The sequence below is a fragment of the Heterocephalus glaber genome, unplaced genomic scaffold (genome assembly GCF_053883595.1).
Source record: "Heterocephalus glaber isolate CG9 unplaced genomic scaffold, H.glaber_assembly_v1.0 deba00001760, whole genome shotgun sequence".
Taxonomy (NCBI): Eukaryota; Metazoa; Chordata; class Mammalia; order Rodentia; family Bathyergidae; genus Heterocephalus; species Heterocephalus glaber.
Window position 1 is genome coordinate 4,276,669 of NW_028258457.1, and position 8,504 is coordinate 4,285,172.

Sequence of the window (8,504 nt, forward strand, 5' to 3'; positions counted from 1 at the left end):
CCCTCCTCAGGGCCTGCTTATCTTGGTAAAAAATCATTTGCTTTCCCACAAGTGGCCTTTTCTTCCTCCCTTGCCCCTATCAATAGGAAGTGTAAACTGCCGATCCCACCATTCCTACAGGCCTTCATTTCCTTCCTGTGCGTGAAAATTAAAAATCAGGGCAGGGGGCCGGGGATTTATCTCAGTGGTTTCGCCACCTGCTGAGCAAGCGCAAGGACCTGAGTTCGATCCCCCGTACAAAAAAAAAAAAAAAATCAGGCACAAAAAAGGCAAAAAATTTGATCCCCATAACAAAAAAAACAACAACAAAAATCAAGGCAGGCTTGGTGTCTCACACCTGTCATCCCAGCACTCAAGAGGCTAAGGCAGGAAGATTGCTACAAGTTCAAGGCTAGTGTGCTCTGCATAGCCAGACATTGTCTCAAAAAAACCAAAATAATAATTTGTTTTTTTGAGACAGTCTCACTGTGTAGTTCAGGCTGGCCTCAAACTCATTGTGATTCTCCTACCTCGGCCTCCCAAGTGCTGGGATTACAGGCGTGCGGCACCACACTCAGTTTAGGTAATTCATATTTTGGTGCTCAGTCAGTCTGTGGGATTTGTCTGGGCACAGCCTCGAATATTCCTTCATGTGTGTGTGTTTGGTTTTTTTTGGTACCTGGGATCGAACTCAGGTCCTTGAGCTTGCACAGCAGGCAGTAAAACCACTGAGCTAAATCCCCGGCCCTATTATTCCTTCATGTGGAAAAGGGTGTTTCCCACATCACTCACAGCCTGGTCCCTGTTAAATCATATATAAGATCTGACTGGAGAAAAAAGGAGATGCAGCAGACTGAGACAGACGAGGAGTCTGGAGCCCTTGGTGAAATTCTTCATCCAGGCCGTGGCGTTCAGTGGTGTAGGGATGGCGGGAGGGCCAGGTCCCTGCACTAGGTGAAGCTCTTCCAGGTGATAATGGCTGGTCCTTCACTCTGGTCCAAGACAAATCATGGTGCCTCTAACCACAGAGCCAGGAGACACCACCCGAGCTCAGGCAGGATGGAGTGTCAACCACCTCTTAACGGGTCTTTTGGCACACACCGGGAACCCCAGCATTCTGGAGGCTGAGGCAGGAGGATTGCAGTTTCAAGGCCACCCTAAATTGCATTAGTGAGATTCTGTCTCAAGCAAATAAACAAACAAACCTTAGAGAGGGAGAGAAAGACAGAAACTCCTATGTACCCCAGGCTGCCTTTGTACTCATGGCAATCCTCCTGCCTCAGCTTCCTGAGTGCTGGGAGTACAGCCAGACAACACCATGCCTGGCCCTCAGAATTTTTTTTTTTCAGTACCAGTGATCCAACCCAGGACCTTGCACTTTACAAGCCAGGCGCGACATCACTGAACTACATCCCCAGCCCACTCAGAATTTTGAAAAATAATAAAAAGGATTGAGCTATAGTTCAGCACTCTCTGGGTTCAATTCCCAATGCCAAAGAGAAAGAAGGTGGGTGTGGTGGTGTATACCTGTAACCCCAGCACTAGGAGGCTGAAACAGGAGGATGTCTATGAGTTCAAGGTCAGCCTGGACTATATAATTAAGTTCAAGGACAGCTTGAACTACATAGTTGAGACCCTGTCTCAAAAAGACAAAACTTTCGCTGCCTGCTGCACAAGCGCAAGGACTCGAGTTCGATACTCAATACCCCCTCCAAAAAAAAGGCAGAAAAAGACAAAGCCAAAACTGAAGGGAGGGGAGGTGAGACAGAGAGAGAGAGACAGAGAGAGAGAGAGAGAGAGAGAGAGAGAGAGAGAGAGAGAGAGAGAGGAGGAGGAGGAGGGGGAAGAGGAGGAAGAGGAGGAGGAGAGGTGGAAAAAGATAAGAAAGAAAAAGGAAAGGAAAAACAGAGAAAGAAAAATGACTTCCTGTGTTTCTTGGGTCTGCCCTGCCCCCACTACAAGGTCCCTTTGTCAGAACTGGGTCCCGGTTCTTCTCCAGGGCAGGCGTCCCAGGCACTGTAGAGCGCTGAGCACCATCCCTGGCCTCTTTCCACTCCAGGCCAGGAGCTCCCCCAGTCATGACAGCCACTCATGTCCCCAGACATGGCCTAGGGTCCCTGGGGGCTGATTCACCCCTGTGAATTATCCTGGTCCCACTGGATTTTCTTGGAGAATCTTCATACATCACCTTCCCACAAGTCATTGATTGAGGGTCTTGTAGAGAGAAACCTGGTACCCAAAAAAACACGCCAAGAGGAAGAACTAAAATTGCAAGACCTAAAGTTGTTCACATAGAACAACCTATGAGATTCACAGGAAGATGAGTCTGTTTAACTCATTTATTCTCTTTTTACAACTCAGTTGAACAAATTTTGCTCTGTATATCTGGATACAGACCAACCAACCCAATCCTCTCCAAGCTTTGAGGCTGACTGTTCTACTCCTCTAGGAGTTGTTGGTCAGGGAATTTTTTTAACATCTAGGAATATTCTGGAAGATTCCAGAATCTTTTTTTTTTTTTTTTTTTTTTGTGGTATCAGGGATCGAACTCAGGACCTTGCCCTTGTGAGCCAGGCGGTGGAACCACTAAGCTAAATCCCCGGCCCTGATTCCAGAATCTTATGGAAAATTCTGCAGGTATTGGTCAAGAGGATCATGTGGTTCTCAGGCCCGTGCTCAGTAAAGCAAGTGGTGAGGGTTCCACCAAAGTGAGCAGGGTTGTCCCTCCCTGTTTTCACACATTGTGACCTTTCTCTGATCAGACAGCAGATTCTGGCCCAGAGCCTGCAAATGTGAAGTCCTCAGTGTGAAATAGTTTTTCTAGTTAGTGAGACACAGCATTGGGATTTTCTTTTTTCTCCCACTTAATAAAACTTGTACCAGAGTGTAGGGTCCTACCTTCCATGTCTCCAAGCCAACTACATGATTCAGGACCTTGCTGGAGTCAAAAGGGCCACCAAAGCCCACTGAGACACCAGGTGCTACTGAACCCTCATTTGGGGACAGGTCAGTGTCTGCATTCTGAGTCCCACACTGTATGAAATGAGCAGGTTTTTCTTTTTGTTTTGCTTTGTTTTTTAGAACTGGGGATGTATTCCAGGCCCTTCACACTGACCTATATCCCCAACCCTTTTTCTTTTTTATTTTGAGACAGGGTCTTGCTAAGTTGCTAAGTTGCCAAGTGGGCTGTAACTTGGAATCTACCTGCCTCAAGCCTCCCAGAGTGCTGAGATCACAAGTCTGTGCCACCATGCTTGGCTGAGATGAGCAGTCCTTTTTGTTTTGTTTTGTTTTGTTGAGACAGGTTCTCACTATGTAGTTCAGGGTGGTCTTGAACTCATCGTGATCCTCCTGCCTCAGCCTCCCGAGTGGTAGATTACAGACATGTGCCACAACACCCAGACAGCTGAGCAGTTCTTTTGTTTTGTTTTGTTTTTCCAGTACCAGGGATTGAACTCAGGACCTTGCACTTGCAAGGCAGGTGCAGCACCATTGAGCTAACTCCCAGGCCCTGAGCAGTTCTTGAAGTTGGGACTCAGGGATTACATGAGAGATTTGTGGATCACTTCAGGGCCAGAACTGACAGAGGCCTCATGCTTCTTTCTGTAAAATGGGGGCATTGGCCACTGGGTTTGTTGCTCCGTGGCTAGAATGCATGCTATGCTTAACATGAACAAGGCCCTGGATCCTACCTCTAGCACCTAAATAAATAATGGCCACGTCCCACAGATGTGGTCAAAGTGGTTTTGTGCCTGTCTCAGGCCTCATGGTTTTGAGGTCTCTCTCTCTGTTTGCTGATTCTGACTGAGGCACAGACATCCTGGGATCCTCAGACCCCCATGGCTGCTGAGTCAGGGTGCTGGGGTGGGCAAGCGCCCCATTCTGGTGTCCAGCTTTTTGCAACTCACAAAAGGTAAACTAACACAGGGGACATATGAAGCTGTTGCCTTCACTTTCTACATGGAGAGGTCCGGGTATTTAGCTCAGTGGTTCCGGGGCCTGCCTCGCAAGCGCAAGGTCCCAAGTTCGATCCCCGGTACCAAAAAAAAAAACAAAAACAAAAAAACCACAAAAAAACCCCACTTTCTACATGGAGAAACTGAGTCTCTGTGGCAGAGGGGTAGGAAATGGATGTAACAGATCCCCCCTCCCCAGCACCCTCCTGAGGCTGCTCATAAAACCCAAACCCCATATGGCTGGGAGTAGAAGATGCATTTTGTCACCATGCCCCTGCAACCCCAGCTACTCAGGAGGCTGAGGCAGGAGGATCACAAGTTCAAGGCTAGCCTGGACAATTTAGTAATTTTCTTTTTCTGTTTTGGGTTTCTTTAATGGGCAGTAAGCATCTCAGAAATCTTTCTCTTCATCAGATGTTTGATCCTCTTGCAAAATTTTTGGTCTTGGAACTTGAATGTGGATCTTTACTCCATCAATTATGTGATTTTCATGTTGCATTGGATTCTGAAGAACACCGAATCCAACCCATACCTCTATGAAACCCAGTCTCTTTTGTTGTTGTTTTTGTTGTTGTTCTTGTTTGGGTTTTTTTCCCCAATGCAGTGGTTTGTTTGTTTGTTTGTACCGGGGATCGAACTCAGGTCCTTGTACTTGCAAGGCAGGCGGTGGAACCACTAAGCTAAATCCCGGCCCAATGCAGTGGTTTAATTAAACAAGCACCCAGTTACTTAAAGGTGTGACTAAATTATCAGTGTCCTTGCCAACCCACTATATGATTGCATATTAATGCTTTTTTTTTTTTGGTACTGGGGATCAAACTCGGGTCCTTGCGCTTGCACAGCAGGCGGCAAAACCACTGAGCCAAATCCCCAGCCCTGTATTGTATATTAACTCTTAACAGCTATAGTGCACTGGAGAGCTCAAACATACTTCAGCAGCTTCTGATTGTTTAATTTCAACTATGTCTGCTCATAATTTTAGCCCCTCCAAAATGATGGCTAAAAAACAAAACTGTAGGGGCCTGGGATTTAGCTCAGTGGTTCTGCTGCCTGCCTCACAAGCACAAGGTCCCAAGTTCGATCCCTGGTACCAAAAGAAAAGAAAAACAACAACCAAAAAACTGTATACTATTACCAAAAAAAAAAAATCTTAGTATTTTTCATTAGAGGGAGGGAGAGAGTGGGAGGGAGAGGGCGGGAGATGAGGGGGAGTTTATTTATTTTTCATCACTGATTTCATCAGCAAATCTCAAAAACTCAAACCTATAACATAATTTAAACAGAAATGGTATTTTTTCATATGGAATGCAAAATGGACAGATTCACATACTTACATATACATAAATATATACATATATGTTTCCCTTACAAAGCTTCAAAGGTTGCATTACCAGCACGAAAAACTCTTCCATGGAAATGCCTAATACTGACGAGGAGGAATGTCTAAAATACTTCAGCGACATTTTCAGAAAACTGGACTCTTAGAGAAGTTTCCCACCAAACTTCCACCAATGGTCATTTAAAAATTTTTTTTACACTTACATTGGTAATAAACATTTAAAACATACTAATAAGATGGCCAGCTTGAATTCAGAAAAATAAAGAAAAAGAAACATCCCACAATAAAATCTAAACCTTTAGAATGCAGAATTAGCTTTTTGTATCCTTTTTCAGCCACATAATGTTGCATCACTGTTAAATCAGAAGCAGCAAATCATCTGAGATATTTGCAAATAATCCATCATGATTCCCAGCTGTTATCTTTTTTTTTTTTTGGTATCGGGATCGAACTTGGGTCCTTGCACTTAGGAGTCAAGGTGGAACCACCAAGCTAAATCCCCGGCCCTCCCAGCTGTTATCTTTAAATGCAATTTGTATTAATCTGAGTTCTAATTCAAAAGCTTCTGGGGCAGGGCCGGGGATTTAGCTCAGTGGTTTTGCTGCCTGCTGCACAAGTGCAAGGACCCGAGACCCGAGTTCAATCCCCGGTACGAAAAAAAAAAAAAAAAGCTTCTGGGGGATCCTGAGGGTTTGCAGCCAGCATTTCCTTGATCAGTTGTTTCGTTCACCCATTCATAGACTTTTTTTTTATTTACTTCTTTATCTATTTATTTTTATTTATTCATAGACTTTTTCCCCCACAGGAATGAGAAATTACATTTTGGGATTTTCCAAAAGTTCCTCCACAATAGGCACAATCTCAGTTCCTTCTTTTACATAACCCCCCAAGAGCTTCTTCTTTGTGTGTGTCTATGAATGTGATCCTTTCCAGCATTGCCTAGACGATGATCCCCAGAGCAAAGATGTCAGCTTTCGCTGTGTAGTGTCCTTCCCACACTTCAGGTGCCGTGTAGAAATCCATTCCACCTGCGGTGGAAAGGATACACTTCTTTACACTGACAAGTTCTTTCTGGGTTCTGCCCAGAGGCTGCACAAACTTTACTTAAACCAAAATCAGCCACTTTCAAGATGGGTTCCAATTCACTTGTATCCAATCTGCTTTGAGAAATCAGGATGTTACTGGGCTTCAGATCTTGGTGGATGATCTGGTTTTTATGCAAGAAACCCAGGACCACACAGCTGAAGCATGAAGCTGGTGTTAGTTTTACGATTCAGTGTTCAGGACAGCAGATATTCATTCATATCTCCTCCATCACAAAAATCCATCACAAACCACAATAATAGCCACTTCTGGGATCAAAGGCAATTTCTCCTTTTAATGAAGTCTCTACAAGCTGTAAGTAAAGGGAAGAATTAGAGCCGTGGGACATCTTTTGCACCATCCCATCTTTTTGTAGGGTGCATTCCTCCAAGTGAATCACATTTTCATGTTGGCTCTTGATACTGCTTAGTGCCCAGAACTCACGAACGGCTAGTTCAACATTTTTGGGTGCGTAGCATTGAATTTTCTTCACTGCAACCCATGCAGAAGTGTATGATGGCTTTGTGCACAACAGCGTAACTGCCTCTGCCTACCTTCTGTATTGGATGGTACTTTGGCTGGTTACTCACCTTCTTCAAGGTCAAGGTTTTCAGGGTAGCCACCGTCGCTTCTCCTTCTCACTGGCTCTGCAGGCCGTCATCATCACCACCATGCCTCCGTCTCGGCCTCTGGTCAGAGGCTGGCCTGAAAGCCACTCTTTTTATCAAAGGGAACAGTGCACCTTCGTATATGGCCACACTGACCAAAGTGTTCTCGCAGCTCATTCAATGCTGCAGTCCAGGGAATTTTCCTGGCAAAAGCAACCGGACCACCAACACAAGGCGCCGTAACACCCCTTGCTACAGAGGCTGCCATCTTCAGACATGACAACTTAGCCACTTAATGAGACCCTGTCTCAGAACAAAAACTCCAAAGGATTGGCTGTAGCTCAGTGGTGAGTGCTTGCCTGGGATGCGTGAGGCCCTGGGTTCTGTTCCCAGCATTGCAAAGGAAAAAGAAAGATCTATTTGGTAGAGGGAAGACCCGTCCAGAGAAGGGCTCCAGAATCCCACAACAAATCTGCACGGACTCCAAAAACCTACTGAACTCCATTCATCCACCCAAATCCCAGCTGGGAGCCAGGCAGGCAGGGCAGACCCAACCTCTCTTGGACACCTGACCATGGAATCCGGCCCTCCTGGTCCATCTAAGTTCACTCTGTCCCAGCCCTGGTCAACATGGTAAGTCCCACTTCTTGTCTAACTTGATTCCTACATGTTTCACCTTAAAACCAGTTTCTCCTCCTTCCAGGTGAGCCCAATACCACAGTAGCCCATGGGTTTCCTTTGGTGACAGGGACAACTGAAGATGAGACCAAGATGGGGTGGTCTGCAAGGAGGCTTCACAGGACGATTAGGAGGGAGCAGGTCGTCATGCTGGACTCCTCTCCACCCCTGCGGTCCAATCATTCCTTGGCGGATTTATTGAGCACCTACTGTGTACCAAACCCTCTGCAGGCTTTGTGCCATGGCCATTTTAATGTTGGTTGGGGGAAATTCACAGCACACAACCCTCCTACCCCTCTTTCTTTTCCCTGGTGCTGGGGACAAACCCAGGAGCTCCCACATGCAAGGCCAGCCCTCAGCCACAAATCACCCTTTTTTTTTTTTTTTTTTGTACCAGGGATCAAAATCAGGACCTTCTGCTTTCCACCCAGGCAGTGGAACCACTGAGCTAAGTCCCTGGCCCCACCCTTTTATTCTCTTTATTTTTTGGCCCTAGGGATGGAACCCAGGGCCCTCTTGCTGGAGCTACATCTTCAGGCCCTTTTTATTCTTTTATTTTGAGACAGGGTCTAGTTAGGTTGCTAAATTGCTTAAGTTGAACTCAAACTTGTGATCCTCCTGCCTCACCCTCCCACAGTGCCAGGATTACAGGTGTGCATCACCATTTCCAGCTCTGACAACTGTTTGTGATCGCAGAGTGTTTGCTCAACAGATACTGAGTGAAGAAAGGATGGAAGGAATTAGGAAGAACAGCTGGTCTCTGCCCAGCCCTCACCCTCCTGCCATCCCCAGGGCTCTCTGGCCTGTTTCCTTGTTCCTTTCCTGTCCTGGACTGAGTCTGTATGTGTGTGTGTGCACACA

At 46.0% G+C, this 8,504-nt stretch overlaps 1 pseudogene; it reads right to left on the minus strand.

The window, feature by feature from the left end:
- Positions 1-1,760: 1,760 nt before the first annotated feature.
- On the minus strand, positions 1,761-6,995 carry LOC106007821 (serine/threonine-protein kinase PDIK1L pseudogene; annotated as a pseudogene).
- Between the last annotated feature and the right edge of the window lie 1,509 nt (positions 6,996-8,504).